Source organism: Rutidosis leptorrhynchoides, chromosome 11 (genome assembly GCF_046630445.1).
Source record: "Rutidosis leptorrhynchoides isolate AG116_Rl617_1_P2 chromosome 11, CSIRO_AGI_Rlap_v1, whole genome shotgun sequence".
NCBI classification, from domain to species: domain Eukaryota; kingdom Viridiplantae; phylum Streptophyta; class Magnoliopsida; order Asterales; family Asteraceae; genus Rutidosis; species Rutidosis leptorrhynchoides.
The window spans coordinates 335,599,965-335,616,076 of record NC_092343.1 but is presented as its reverse complement, the minus strand read 5'-3'; the positions used below and the strand labels follow the sequence as shown (position 1 = coordinate 335,616,076).

Below are 16,112 nucleotides of genomic sequence, written 5' to 3'. Positions count from 1 at the left end.
TTGAAACCTTTAGGTTAACGATCTTGTTAAATGTTGTTAACCCAATGTTTATAATATCAAAAGAGATTTTAAATTATTATATTATCATGATATTATGATGTACTAATATCTCTTAATATGATATATATACATTAAATGTCGTTACAACGATAATCGTTACATATATGTCTCGTTTCAAAACCATTAAGTTAGTAGTCTTGTTTTTACATATGTAGTTCATTGTTAATATACTTAATGATATGTTTACTTATCATAATATCATGTTAACTATATATATAACCATATATATGTCATCATATAGTTTTTACAAGTTTTAACGTTCGTGAATCACCGGTCAACTTGGGTGGTCAATTGTCTATATGAAACCTATTTCAATTAATCAAGTCTTAACAAGTTTGATTGCTTAACATGTTGGAAACATTTAATCATGTAAATATCAATCTCAATTAATATATATAAACATGGAAAAGTTCGGGTCACTACATAGGTCGTGGATATCAGCCATGACAACACTTGGGAAAACAATTTACTCAAAACAGTAATTCGGGCACAACGGGTGAACCGTGGCTCGGATTTAGGTGACCCGAACATGAAAATTCGTCTCACCATCAGTCCTAACCAAATGAAACACCCTAAAGACACCAAGGATGGTCACAAAGTCGGACCCAACCTTGTTCATGCCAAGAACACCTTTCAATCTTTAACAAAAACCAAATTAAGCATATCTAGGGTTCCGGGAATCGAAACGACATGAATCCGGAGTCTAAAATTAATGTCTTGATGAGAGGAACTCATTTATGTACTTTATTTTAACATTCATATCAGTTACAAAGTCAGAAAACACGAATCAAACTGCTGTCCAGAATTTACAAACCGAAAACATATGCAAACGAGTAATTCTACGCATCCAAACAACATTACAACAACTAATATACATCATACTAATAATATAAACTCAAAATACAGAAATATAAATAAATATGAAAAGTTCTAGGGTTAGGGTTTATACCCTAATCGAGAATCAAAGAGTGTTATCGCGTAGAGAACGAAGAGAGGAACACGTTTATGTAAACCAATTCTTGATCCAAGCTCTAAAAATAATGAAGATGATGATGATGGTTGGTGTTGGCGACGGCTCAAAGGGAGAGGGGAGGGAGGAGTTGAGAGAAAATTAGGAGAATTAGGTTTTTGATGAAAATAGAATGAAATTGCAAAAATGGGAAAACAAGGAGCCAATACTCCCTCCCCTTAGGAGTATTCGGCCGAATTGGGTAGGGGGTGGGCCCCTTAGTGGGCCAACTTGTCCAACATTGAAAAACGTGCAATTCCTGATGGCCCGAAAGCCCGAACGAATCCCGAAACGCGAAAACACACTTACGCGATTAAAAATCCGGAAAGATAACAAACGCGCGACGAAAAATAAATATAAATACACCTAATAATAATATGATCATAAAATATCACATTTAAAATATTTAGGATTTAAAAATCCCGAAAGCTCGACCGTTGGTTTAAAAACCGAAAAGATTCGCCGGATGGAAATCCGCGAGACGTAGAAACGTATAAATTAAAATATGAATACGTATATTCACATAACACATAATAATTAATATATATATATATATCACAAAAATAATAATATAGGTCATAGAAATGACGTGGCACACTAACAGTTAACGGTCGTTAAATAATTAACGGAAAAAGATAACGGAAAAAGTAGGGTTGTGACAACAATGCAGTCAAAATAAGATACATGGTGATGATTTGGTGAATGCAACGTTTCCTTGATAAATATGCCATGTAAGACTCCATGCACATAGCTTGTCTAACATATAAGCAAACAGCGGAAGACTTCTAGGGAACCTGAGAATAAACATGCTAACAAGTGTCAACACAAAGGTTGGTGAGTTCATAGTTTTAATGTTGCGCATAATCTGTATATAAAGGTGGATCACAAGATTTCAGTTGTTCAATCCAGAAACGTTTATCAAAATATTCTACGAAATTGAGCACCCTGGTAACTAAACTTAACGTATATATAATTTGTACCCTTTGTATAATCATCTTAATAATACACGCAAACCAACATGTACGCTTCTCAAATAGCATACGTCCGTTAAAAGGCTAGTGCTCTAGCTCGGACGGGGATATCAAGCCCTATGGATCCATATATAACTACTCGCGCCCACCAGTTCTTATAACCGGTAGTTACTAGTTACCAAAGCTAAGGGATTTTCGGTTCAAACTCGGTGTAGAATTTAGTATGTACTTGTATCCATTGCGTTTAAAATAAAGTGCATGTATTCTCAGCCCAAAAATATATATTGCAAAAGCAATTAAAAAGGGAGCAAATGAAACTCACCTTAGCCGCATATAAAGTCGTTCACCAAAATGTGACCGAAACTCGGATTACCAAATAATCGTAGATCTCAACCTAGAGAACGTATGTTGGTCAATAAATGTCTATCAAGCTAGGTCTGGTCATAGTGTATCACAATCCTAATGCTCGAGATCGACATACAAAAGTTATCCAAAGTTGTTTCAAAAAGTCAATTTTTGACAATAGTTTAGCAAAACGAGATGTACCTTATATAAGGATTCATTTACTCGGTTGGTAATATTCAAAAATCCAATTTATCAATCTCGTAAACAAGTTGTTTAAATCTTAATTGCAGATTCAAAAGTAATTTCAATTAACGTCAATCATAATTCAGTTGATCATATCTTTTAATCCGTTCATCGAAACTCTTCGATATCTAAATGAAAAGTCATTGATTTTTCGCCAGCTTTCCAAAAACATGTATATCATATACCTTTTACCAGTAATATATGTATTTAATTCGTGATTCATCATAAACTGTTTAACGACGAAATTTAGCATACAAGCATGCATAAACATATATACTCGAACACTAGACATGGATACGCTATTAATATATAAAAGATAAAATATGAGTGCTTACGTATCAATATTGAGATTCAATATTGTAGGAAAGTACGTAGACGTAACGGAGACGATAAACACTAGGTTTGATTTGCCAATAATACCCACGTACATTACCCATAACCTCCATAGCTATAACCCATATTTTCCTTAGCTCTATCCCGCTTGAAAAAACTCATTTTGAAAGTGACACGCTCATAACCTCGTCGTAGTATTTTATGTATAATACTAATTAATAATACTAAAAATAATAAGATTAATAATAATAATAATAATATAATAATAATAATAATAATAATAATAATAATAATAATAATAATAATAATAATAATAATAATAATAATAATAATAATAATATATATAAATATATCGAGAGAGAAGTGAATGGAGTGCATCACAAAACCCGAAATCTTTCAATTTATAGGACTTGGCCTGAAAAAGTACCCCATGCGAGTGCATGGGATTTTAGTGCAATTCTCATGCACTTGCATGGGTTTTATGCCTATTTCCCATGCGATCGCATGGCCGTCAGATCCAGCTCACATATTTTTTGTTTTCTTGTTTGTCGACATAATTAAATATAATATATATAATATATATAATTTAAATAATTAATTATATATTATATTAAATTCATGTGCATAGTTGACTTGTAATTTTTGTTCCGATAAGTCGTACGTTGTCACTTGACTTCTGTCCTGGTTCCGATTTTTCGAACGTCCTTTCGTATACTGAGAAAACTTGCATTTTACGTTTTGGGATACGTATCTTTGTCAAAATATAGCCTTAAATTATCTCTAAACTATATCACTCGAAATATAATTTGTACATTTGAGTGTTTTGGTCATTTACTTTTATAAATCAATGTCTCGTTATTTAATCAAGTATATCCAAATCCAAAACGTTTTATATCTAGTTAAATATTATATTTAATAATTTTAATATATATTTTTAATATTAATAAACACGTTTTAAATTACACATCGCAAGTTATTCATAGCTTTAATTCTAACAGTTAATATTTCTTATTATTGTATGTGTCCAAATTACGTTATTTAAACAAACACTTTACCATATATTTCGAATACCGTTAAAAAGGAATAATTTCTTAAATCAATGTGGACCTCACAACAGAGACTCGTAATAATATCATAATCCTTAAAGGACTCAGTAAATATCTTTTAAGTAAATCGTTTAACATAACATTTTAACTTCGTAGTAAAATATATCAATCAGATAATCAAACCAATAAGTTTAATGCACAGTATCGTTTACTTAACACTTTGTTACGTTTTCAAGTTATAGTATATGTATCTATTTACATATAATTGTTCGCGAATCGTCGAGAACAACCGAAAGATATTTGAATAGTTCAAAATTTTGAGATTCAGTTTAACAGACTTTGCTTATCGTGTCGAAAACATTAAATCATTTAAAGATAAAGTTTAAATTTGGTCAAAAATTTTCGGGTCATCACACACACACACACACACACACACACACACACACACATATATATATATATATATATATATATATATATATATATATATATATATATATATATATATATATATATATATATATATATATATAATATAAAGATGTAGAAATTAACATGTATGAAATTTATATTATAAGTTCTCAAGAACTTCCTTGTAAATAACATTAGTCCTACGTGTCACTGGACATTTTGTTTTCTTTTTGTTTATACCATAAATTTTAAGTGTGCAATTGCGAATATGAATGGACTGTTCAATGGAATATGTATCCTTTATATCGACCATATGACACACTGTAGATAAAAATAGATATCTTAATTTACGATTTACGATCTTTTCCAAATTTTGCTTATAATAATTCCGGTAGTTTAGCTATTATTTTGGCAATCAATTGTGGATACTTATCATCTAAATCTAATTTATTTTAAAAAATTGTAAATACCTAGTCAAATTTTTGGTTAAAATCTCCCGGTATATAGCTATTATTTTGGCAATCAATTGTGGATAGATATCATCTAATTTAAGTTATTCTAGTTAAGGAATATATGTGTGTATAAAATTTTTTGATTTTGAATCAATATATAGGAAGTGATGTGGTAACAGTAAATCGTTTATATTTGTTGTTTTAATGAATGATACAGTAATTCTTTAACATGGCTACAGGTGGCATGTGTTGAATGGGATAATTAATACTCCGTATGATATGTTTTATTAACTTCACATGTTGACTTTGCTCTCAATTTGGTGTGGCTCAAAAAATAATATGCTATTTTAAAACTAGTTGAAGGGCCAGTGGAATCACAGGTTTTTCAATATTATATAGTTGACAAATAGTATTGAATCAAGATGTAGAAAGTTGAATATATGTTTTTCTATAATACAATGACTTTGTAACTGTAAAAATAAGCATGAATCTGAAACTATTATCAAACTTTCTCATTTAGTGCAAAAAAACAATTCGAATATATAATATAACAATCAGTATAAGAAAGGTAGTAACAACATAAACTTCGTTCATATCCGAGTCATTAAACATCTATCGAACAAAAAGTTATGTTAAGCAAAACAATTTGTGATATTTTTATGAGGGTCTATTCAACTGAAAATCATTCCTTGAGCTTCGCACGGCAGTCTAAGGTACGTTCCCATATATATATATATATATATATATATATATATATATATATATATATATATATATATATATATATATATATATATATATATATATATATATATATATGTAATTTTTTTTTATGACTCTACTAAGTGAGTCAACGGCAAGCGTCGATTTATTGACGACTTTACCGCCACTTAGAGCTTAAATTAAACTCTAGACATGATTTAAAACCCATGAAAATTTGATCTCACCATTTTCATGGCGTCTCGTTTGTATAGTTTATTTTTTATACTTTTTTTATCTACTTTTTATGTTGTACTCTTTTTTCTTTATTTCCTTCCTACTTTCTGGCCGGAGGTCCCTGGAAGCAATCTCTTTATCCGTCGAATAGAGAGAGAAAGGACTTTCTATACTCTTTGGAGTGTTTCACTCGGGGTGGAGAAATGAGATCTCTGTATTCTAGGATAGAGGAAGGATTGTCTACGACCAACCTCTCCCATACCCCATATAGGTGGGATTGGGTATTGTTGTTGTTGTTGTGGTCTATTCAACTGAAAAAATTTGTCAAAAATATGTCATCTCTTACTTTTTCTTTTTGACAAAAATATTAATATTAATATGTATATATATAATAGATCCGAGGATCCGGTAGTACAACAGTGGGCAAATGGTGACAACCTGTAGTGAAAGTAATTGCAGATCACCACGATCATGAAGAACAAAAAAAGTTATTTGGTCTACATAGAATGTTTCAATTCCAATGTAAAGGATCACCACCCTTTATAATGTTAGAAATAAGGGTTAGAGTTGACTGCCGGATTCGTTCTTGAATCGTGTAATCACTGTCTCTATAAAGTATTTCGACCATACGATTGCCTTGGTTGCACGAAATCTTTACATGGATAAGACAAGAACCCAATCAGTGTTTTTGGCAACGAAATCACTGATCAAATTGTTAGAGAGTATGTGTGTGTTTTCTGTTTGTTAGAATGAAAGCAAAGTCCTCTATATATAAGAGGTGAAAAGGTGCGACGAAAGGATGTAACCCTTCAATGTAAATATGCAACCTTTCAACTAAAAGATGCAACTCTTCGTTTACACCTTTTAGGAAATGATATCACTCTTCATAAAATATTGTAACCATTCATGGTTACCTTTCATCAAAAGATGTAATTTTCAAGACCTTATTGAATTAACTCGAACGAGCGTGCACTCCGCACTCTCCAAACTCGTCATTGAGCTTAATTCGACAAGCCTTTGCTTTCTAGTAAATCTCAATTAACTAAAATGATTGTTGATAACACTAAAATTACCAACAAATCCCCCCATTTTAGTGTAATCTTTGATTTACTAAAATAATTAAACAAACAGAACAAACCAATGCATAAATGAAAATGTTTCAGAAATTGAATTTTCACTTAGTATAATATTTACGAGAATTCGAGTATCAGGGTGTTTCAGAAATTGAACCCTTCCACTCATATGAAAACTATAAAATATTATACACATCAGTTTCTTACATATCCCTAAGACAATCTTGACACTATTATAAGCCATGTGTCCCAATCCTTCAGTGAACATATTGGCAGCTAAGTCCAAAGCTCCATTGAAGCGGCAAAACTTCATGTTCACATAGGTAGCTCTTTTAGTCTTGCACCCGCATTTGCAATTTTTCAAAAGAACTATTAAGAAGTTAAACTTCAACCTAACTCCACTTACGGGTCTAAACACATACTTTGGGATCAGAATATTTATGTGTTTCAATCTTCAGAAAGTAAGCTTACCTCATTGAATTCAGCTCCTAGCGTTGTACTAGAAGGGAATTGGGTGTCTCACTTTGGAAGATTTAATGGACTTCAATCCCACATCATTAGCCAACTTTTGCGCGCTTTTGACTAATGCTTTTGTCAAGTGATTTAGTCAAACTTTGTTGTGACTCAACAAAATCCACATATATCACTCCATTTGTGATCAACTCACAAAACAAAGTATGTCTAAGGCATAAGTATCTAGATTTTCCCTTGTACATTTGACTATATGCCTTAGCTAACTGATATCTCATAATTAAAGTCTAAATGGACATTACTATCTCTTTCGACTTCAATCAATTCTTCCTTTGTAATCCTTATATCCAAGGACTTGCTAAATTCTTATATGACCATAAGAAACCTGTACGTACTTAAAATTTATTGATTGATCAGTCAATGTGTATGTCCACTTTTCACGAACTCACCAATGTAAAGCTATAATTTGTACACCCTTGATAATGAGTCCCCATTATCCTTATGCACACAATTATTACTATTACATTAGATAGTTACATTATAATTATAAACATACCTTAGTCAATCCACTTCTAGAACCAAGAAGTAATGACAATTAGTTTATAATGTCAATAATCTCAACATTCATGTTTTGATCCAATACACCTCATCTATACCAAGTTTAAAATACAATAACTTGTAGATGTATCATCTTGGTGATCAATAGTAAACTCAATACATTCTTAATATGCTTTAAGGATCACCATTGTGAACTAAACCATAACCAATGGTTGACACAATGAATTTTACTAGACCATGCTTAATCTTTTTAACACCATGCTAAATTGATCACTTGATGTAATCGCATACATCATACCACCAATTTCCAAAGCATACCGATACTCGAAAACAATTAAGCACCATCTAATCCTCATTTCATATTAAAACATATTTGGTTCACAAACTTGTACCATTTTAATAGACCATCAAATAATTTTAGGATATGACTCATTAATGAATAAAGACTTCATTTAGTATATACCATTAAATATTTGAAACAACAAGTCCATGCTTCAAATATTTAATCAACTTATAAGAAATATAAATATCACCCAACACCCAAACAGTACATAAATGAGAGGTACCGAACAATGTCTTCTACCGAACAATGTCATCTACTTCAAGTATCCATATACTTACGAAAATGTTATCATTTCACATGTAGAATCATGACAATTACTTCAATTTATTGTCATCAATATTTAATTCATAATCCAAAATACATGTGAATTTCATATATGATGACATCAATATTTTATTCATCGAAAACATGTTGTTTACAGACCAAAAGTCACATGTTGGATCGGATCTGGTAACAACCGATATGATGACAAAGTTGTAACTGTTGGACCAAAATTCAAAATCTTTCAATAATCATAAAATGAATTTTATGAACATATAGTTTTGAATTAAGCGGTCCAACTATGAAAATATTTGACATTTGTCTGATGTAATGAACATCTATCATCATAAACAATTAAATTTATTCCATTTGTTGAATCAAATTTCTGGTTTATGAAAAGTCAAACCTTGAACAACGTTTGCCACAAAACCGTTGTACATGTCGATCAAGGTATGAAACAAAATCATACAATCATTTAATTCAATTCAGTCTCCCTTTGACTTTTGTCTAAATCTATCTATTTTCATAGATAACAACATTTTATTTATAAGACTATATATCACTTTAACAACCATTTTAATTTGTGAAGTGACTTTAATCCGTCCATGTTCACATGACATACCATCATAATTTCACGCCATCAATGTTTATTATATTCATGGCATACATGTCCGTAACAAAGCCGCATGTGATTAATGTTCCATACAAATCACTATACTATAATTTATTACTACACGCAATTCATTATAAAGATACAGAAATGCGTACCTGTAAATAAGATGGAACCAAACAAAGTCCCCCATCCGTTAGAATCGTCTTTTATACGTCTCATCTTGTAATCAAAGTGAAACCTACTTTGTACACGATCATCGTCATAACATTTCCATGCAATATTCCATAATTGTTTTACTGATTCCATCAAACATTCATCACACGAAGTAACCATATCAAATCCTACTTGTCTTCACGATTCATCCTTAATGACCAAATACTTTATAGATTTGTTAGAAATAAGGGTTAGAGTTGACTGCCGGATTCGTTCTTGAATCGTGTAATCACTGTCTCTATAAAGTATTTCGACCCTACGATTGCCTTGGTTGCACGAAATCTTTACATGGATAAGACAAGAACGCAATCAGTGTTTTTGGCAACGAAATCACTGATCAAATTGTTAGAGAGTATGTGTGTGTTTTCTGTTTGTTAGAATGAAAGCAAAGTCCTCTATATATAAGAGGTGAAAAGGTGCGACGAAAGGATGTAACCCTTCAATGTAAATATGCAACCTTTCAACTAAAAGATGCAACTCTTCGTTTACACCTTTTAGGAAATGATATCACTCTTCATAAAATATTGTAACCATTCATGGTTACCTTTCATCAAAAGATGTAATTTTCAAGACCTTATTGAATTAACTCGAACGAGCGTGCACTCCGCACTCTCCAAACTCGTCATTGAGCTTAATTCGACAAGCCTTTGCTTTCTAGTAAATCTTAATTAACTAAAATGATTGTTGATAACATTAAAATTACCAACATATAATTTGTAGAATATATATCATAAACAATTGTAAAAGGTATTTAAAAAAAAAAAAAAAAAAAGACAACCATTCTAAAAAACTAAAAAGAAAAATACAGATGGATATGATACGATGCATACATGCATGAAAAATTGATGCCCAATGTTCATTCTAGAATCGTGTGGAGAATCCATCTGCCCACTTTTAATATACTTTGCCATGTGTTCTTTTGACTCTAAAAGTCATATAATTTGCAGCAACCTAATAGTATAGACAACGCAATATTGAAGGTTCGACACTTAAAAAGGTAGTATATAAAATGCTACAAGCAGATTCACGGTGTCACGCAACAATCAAAATTGTTCCAAACCTTTATTAAGGATGACCCAAAAATATTATCAACACCACCGTCTATATGCCATGGTCCCATAATGCCACAGGCCACCGCCTTAGGATCTTTTCATCACAATAGAAGTGCTGCTCTAGGATCTTTTCAGCATGTTAAGAATATAACAAATCAATTAGTACATATATATAATACGATATCAAAATAATTACTATTATTATTATCATCATTGACAATTGACAATGTAACAACTTAAACCATGTGAGTAGGTTGAGAAATAAGATTAGTACCATATACAACAAAAATTATTGAGATCACCATTGCATAGAAGTCTTTATTACCAAAGTTCATGAGAAAAAATAGTTTAGTTTGCTGAGTAACTATATTACCTAGTGGCTAGTAACTAATTCCATGGCATTTCCCATTTTTATTCTCAATTCCACTTCTACAGACTACATTTGAACAAACCTTCTCAATGCTGATAATATTCCACCTTTTGAATAATCCAACACCTATCAATGCGGTGATAGAGATATCAAGAACTATCATGTAGATAACTATAAGCAAGTTGAACATAATAAGCAAGCAAAACCAAATTCAAAATTATTAAAACTACTCGAGATGCATAGAATAGTTTACATGTACAACTACTGAAGATAAACGTGCAGGTAGCAAAACTTACCATCATATTAACTCACTTCTTGAATACAACTTTCTTGAATACAAATACCGAAGATAAACGTGTAGGTAGCATCTAAACTGATAAGCTTTAAGGCCAAGAGAATGCATCATTTCAATATCTTCCTGTACAAAAACCAAAATCAAATAACAAAAACAAACTTTATATGATATATGACAATGTAAAAACAAGTAGAATGATTAATATCATGAACAAATGGTAGTGATTATCAACAAAATCTCCATTTTCACCATTTGTATCTCTACACCCTAATAACAATGGTAACAGATTCAGAAACATTTTCAGGTTGTTTATCAACAACTGACTTGAAAATTACATAGATTGAAATAACAAAATACAATAAAAATCTAACCTTTTGAATGAAAAATAACATCCCAGTTGACTCCAAAAGACATTAAAACATGTAGCAATACTTCTCTTGCATCTCTATTGCTTCATTAGTTACAACTTCTATAAGAAGAAAAAAACTAAACTTTATTATAGTATTAGTATTATCGTATTATACTCACTATCACTAAACTAATATTATTGAAATACCTTCTATAAGTATTGCTAAAAGTGTATGTATAAGACTAGGCATGAAAAGAACATTAACCTGAAAGTGTATACATTAAATGAAGCTCTGGTATGCAACTCACGTATAGATTACCGAAACAATTCTTCAACTATTGAAATCAATCAATACATTATTCATATAAGCATTTCATCAAACACCTGGAGTGCGTCAATGAAAATGTTTATTTCGATTCATGTCAGAGTGTTTAATAGAAGTAGGTTACAAAAACGTCAATTGTATAAACAAACACAAACAACCTTACAATATGCAAAACATGAATGAATACTTGCGATGCAAACCATTTAAATACAATACAATTTAATCATAAACTCTATATGAAAACCACTTAAAAATGATATGAATAAATGAAAGATTACCATTGTATATCCAAAACAATATTTATTGAATCACCAGATCTCGATTTACCCGTGCAAATAAATTGATATGCTTCAATAACAAAAAGATTTTAGAGCCCCCAAGATCACGAAATTAGTTGATAAATAGGAGAATCACAAAATTAATGAAGATTTAAACATAGAAGGAGATGGAAAACGAAAGTCAGAATTTGTTCGTTGACAATTTGAAAATAGAGATCATCTAATGTAGAATGAAGAGGCGTGAGATAGAAGATAGTCGTGTACAATCTCTCTTTTTAAATGAAGCATGCGTACTGCAGCGTTGGAAATCGATGAGGTTGATTAAAAAACAGATTATGAATAATTTTCATGTGTTCTTCCAATTTTGCACAGGTCCTCACGTTGTTGTATTTCAAATAAATAACTACTCTGTAATCTATATCTATATCTATATCTATATCTATATCTATATTATATATAATAACAAAGTCAACTTCACCTAATTATTTTTTAAAAATTTTAAATGGAGTAAAATGGATCATTAGATTAAATACCATCATCTAATAACAACCATTAAATTATTTGATCCCTCAACATTTGTCTGTCTCTGTATATTTGTGTATTCTCAACAATACCCTCCAAATTATCCTTCCGTCAGTGAAAAATTGGGGTACTACCCATTCGTTCCCATTTATCACAGGCAACTTCTTTTTTTCTACCCTAAACCAAAAAGACGATCGATTAAGAGATAGCTTTGATGTTCTAATTTCAGTATTTCCGCTTCCAAATCAAATTAGTTTCCATTAAGTATCAAGAACTACGAAAGTTAAACATTCAGCAAATGCAATCAGGGTTCGCAAAAAATATTACGGATCGAAGCAGATGCAAGTAGGGATCTCTAAATCAAAGGGTTAGTTGAATCGGTATCCTTCTTCAAGATTTGTTCAATTGTTTAATTTTATCAAAACTTTTGTTCAACAATTGTAATGTTCCTCAATTACTCGCAGGTAAATGAGGTTTCCATACATCACTTAATGTTTCAAGGTATGTAATATTTCAGAACCCTAATTTTTTATTTTGTAGAATTCATTAACAAGTTTTTATTAAAAAAACCCCCCAATTTTGGTTTATTTTAATCGATTTTGACATATCTTAACTTTATTATTTCAGATTGCTTGATTGTATGTTTATGTTGAAATGCCATTTTGAAATGTTATCAGGAAGATGAAAATTCGTCAACACCCTGCAATTCAGTTATACATGCTTTATTGATGGGTTTTATTGTCATGTTATGCTTTAATACAGATTTCTCAATTATGTTTACACAATGTTTGTCATCCGTGTTTCATTTGATATGTCAAAACTAAGTGTTATGTTTCAATAACCTTGCATTGTTCGTTCCTGAATTCAATGTCTCTGTAACTAATAAGTTTCTGTTTGGTATTTGATGTCAAATGTTTAGGTTTGCAAAAAAAATTAAATCAACTGAAATGGATTTGCAGGCCTGGCACATACTTGATGAATATATTCTGAATATAAGTGGATGGAAGGTGTTTGATGAGTTCGGTTATTATGAGTACCATATTTCGAACTATCGACTCAAACTTCAAGAACCTGATCAAGATTTTCAGTTGGAATGAAGTTCATTGACGTAAAGGTATTAGTTAATCATTTTAACTGAACTCGATATTAATCTCCTTATAGCTATATGTTTTAATATAATGTATACTACAATTATAAAATTATAATACACATTACTAACATAGATTGTTTATTAATTTTATATTCATATATGTCCAGCTATATTAATCTCTTTGGATATGTTGATGGTGTTTATGATTGCTATGTAAAGGATACACATAACTAATTATTATTACTCCTCACTACTATTATAAAGAAACCAAAACGCGTGATTTACTCAAGTTGGACACTGGGAAGTTTGAACATTTGTATTAATACATTTGGGTAGTTACCTGATTCGTTAGTAAGTTTTTTGTTACTCTTCTTTCTATGTTTAATTCTTTGCCTATTAGTAAGTTCATTTGGAGTGTAATCTGATGTAGGTCAATCTTTCAAGCCTTCAGTGTACTTTTCCACACCAATGGCAACAATCGAGGTATTAACTTTATAAACTTTTTTTACCGACTAGCAACAGTTCTTTTGTCTAATATTTAGACTTCTTATGATAACAGTTGAATCTTTTAATATGATTACAAAGATTGTATAACTACAACAATACTCTAGAAATTGATATATTTTTTTGTTTAGTTGGTTATATGCGTAAAAAATACACTTTTGCAAAATCGCATTTGACATGTTTCCTTTTCTATCTAATTCACATATGTGACCCGTTTGAGATGGAACAAAACGAACCCAACTCGAAACTTTCTCAAACGGGTCCAAATTGACACGTCTAATTGGTTGGTCATGTTCTCTATGGTGTAGGTTCCGTCGATGCTTGGTCTCATAGTAGTGATATTCTGGTTATGAGTATGATGGAAAGGAACTTAATAATCTCTTTTGACACTTTAAATTCATTGCTGAAGTGATAAAGGTAGTTGAAACTCTTTTAAGTATTACTCTGTATTGATTTGATAGCGTTAATTTCAAACTAATATATTGGTACTCATACCAATATTATTCTTAGATTGTGTGTATTAGATGAAATTAAATAATACTTGGTTGATTTTTGCTTAAATTAATTTTGTTTTGGACAAATCGTAGGTTGGAATGGAACGATTGTCTTTGATACACATATATCAGTACAAATGATGATCAAGATGCGCGATGGGATTATTTAATGTGAGTAAAAGTTTGTTCTTAATTTTATATAAATAAAAAATGGGATGTATTTGTGCAAGTCCATTATTTTATGGCCGGTTTCATACGTCAATATGGGCGGGTTTGGGTTGGCACGAAACATCTAATTTAAAATATTCATATTCGTTGAACTAACCTTGCAGATATTTAGTAAAAGGGAAAGTTTTTTTTCGATCACCTCATTTTGTATAGCTATTATATATATGTTGTATACATCGGGATTAAAATCATAGATTAATATAGCCATGGTTTCTTTGTTTCACATTTTCAAATTCTTATTCTATATTATATTTATTTTATTGTAACTAGGTGTAGAGTTGGTACGTTTTGTCATGTTATGTCAACATGTCGTAGATCATTAGAATTCTTATATTAATTCGTCTATTTTTTCAAATCTAAAATATATAGAGCCTAATTGCAAATTTTTGATTGATATCCAAGTATTTAACATTAACCATTAGAAAAACTTAGATTTTATTTTAAAACAAGATTTTAAAATTACTGTGCATTGCACTAGCTCAATAGTTGATACTCATTTATATAGTATCATTAACATAGTCAGGTCAAGCTATTGTTTTAGAAAAGTGTTGTTGAGATTTTTTTATGATTCATATTGTTGTAAAATAAATTGAGCTACATGGTGGAATAAGACCTCTGGGAACATATCTATATTTCATCTGAATGCTTATTAATTTTACAGATTTCTAAAACTCAATCAATGCTCAAAGGAGTAGTTGTTGGCAGTTAACATTCTCAGTATAGTTGTAATCGACATACATGGAGCAGATACGTACACATTTTATTTCATTTCGTGTTACTTAATTGTTTGATTTACTGTACAAGTGTTTTTTTTCGTTTGCCAATAATTATTCATTCCAATACGTTTTGATAACTCTCAAAATAGGTTTCATGATATTTTATTTAAAAAGCCCGCGAAATCGCGGGTTATAAACTAGTAATTAATTAAATTAAATTTAACTTAATTGAAAAGTGTTTAACTTTTTTGTGTCTACATTTTCACGCGTGCAATTGCAACCATCTTTTACCTTTTTTCAATTACTTAAATTATTAATTACTTCCTAATTAAAATAATTTTATTTTAATTCAAAATTAAATTTGTTAATGACATCATCTAAGATATCTAGATTTTTTTTCTTTTTTGTTTTTAATTTTTTTTTACCAAGGAAATAAGTTGTTTATGATGTCATCAAAATAGCCCAAGGTTGTAAAACTCGCGACTCGGGGAGTACTCGGCCGGAGGTTTTTGAGGAGTAATCGGCTACTCGGGGAGAACTCGGAGGAGTAC

The 16,112-nt window shown here is 30.7% G+C and overlaps 2 long non-coding RNA genes across 4 annotated transcripts; one reads left to right on the top strand and one right to left on the bottom strand.

Annotated features, from left to right (window-relative positions):
- Window positions 1–10,374: 10,374 nt before the first annotated feature.
- Window positions 10,375–11,789, bottom strand: LOC139876318 (uncharacterized). Its single transcript, XR_011768028.1, has 5 exons — window positions 11,670–11,789; window positions 11,427–11,524; window positions 11,057–11,178; window positions 10,764–10,886; window positions 10,375–10,517 (listed from the first exon to the last, which is right to left on the bottom strand). It is a non-coding gene; the product is annotated as an uncharacterized lncRNA (long non-coding RNA).
- Window positions 11,790–12,650: 861 nt separating this feature from the next.
- On the top strand, window positions 12,651–15,687 carry LOC139877291 (uncharacterized). Of its 3 annotated transcripts, XR_011768526.1 has the most exons (7): window positions 12,651–12,896; window positions 12,994–13,030; window positions 13,489–13,643; window positions 13,884–14,102; window positions 14,432–14,540; window positions 14,711–14,788; window positions 15,507–15,687. It is a non-coding gene; the product is annotated as an uncharacterized lncRNA (long non-coding RNA). The 3 variants fall into 3 exon arrangements; XR_011768525.1 differs by having other exon boundaries at window positions 13,489–14,102; XR_011768527.1 differs by having other exon boundaries at window positions 13,449–14,102.
- Window positions 15,688–16,112: the final 425 nt, after the last annotated feature.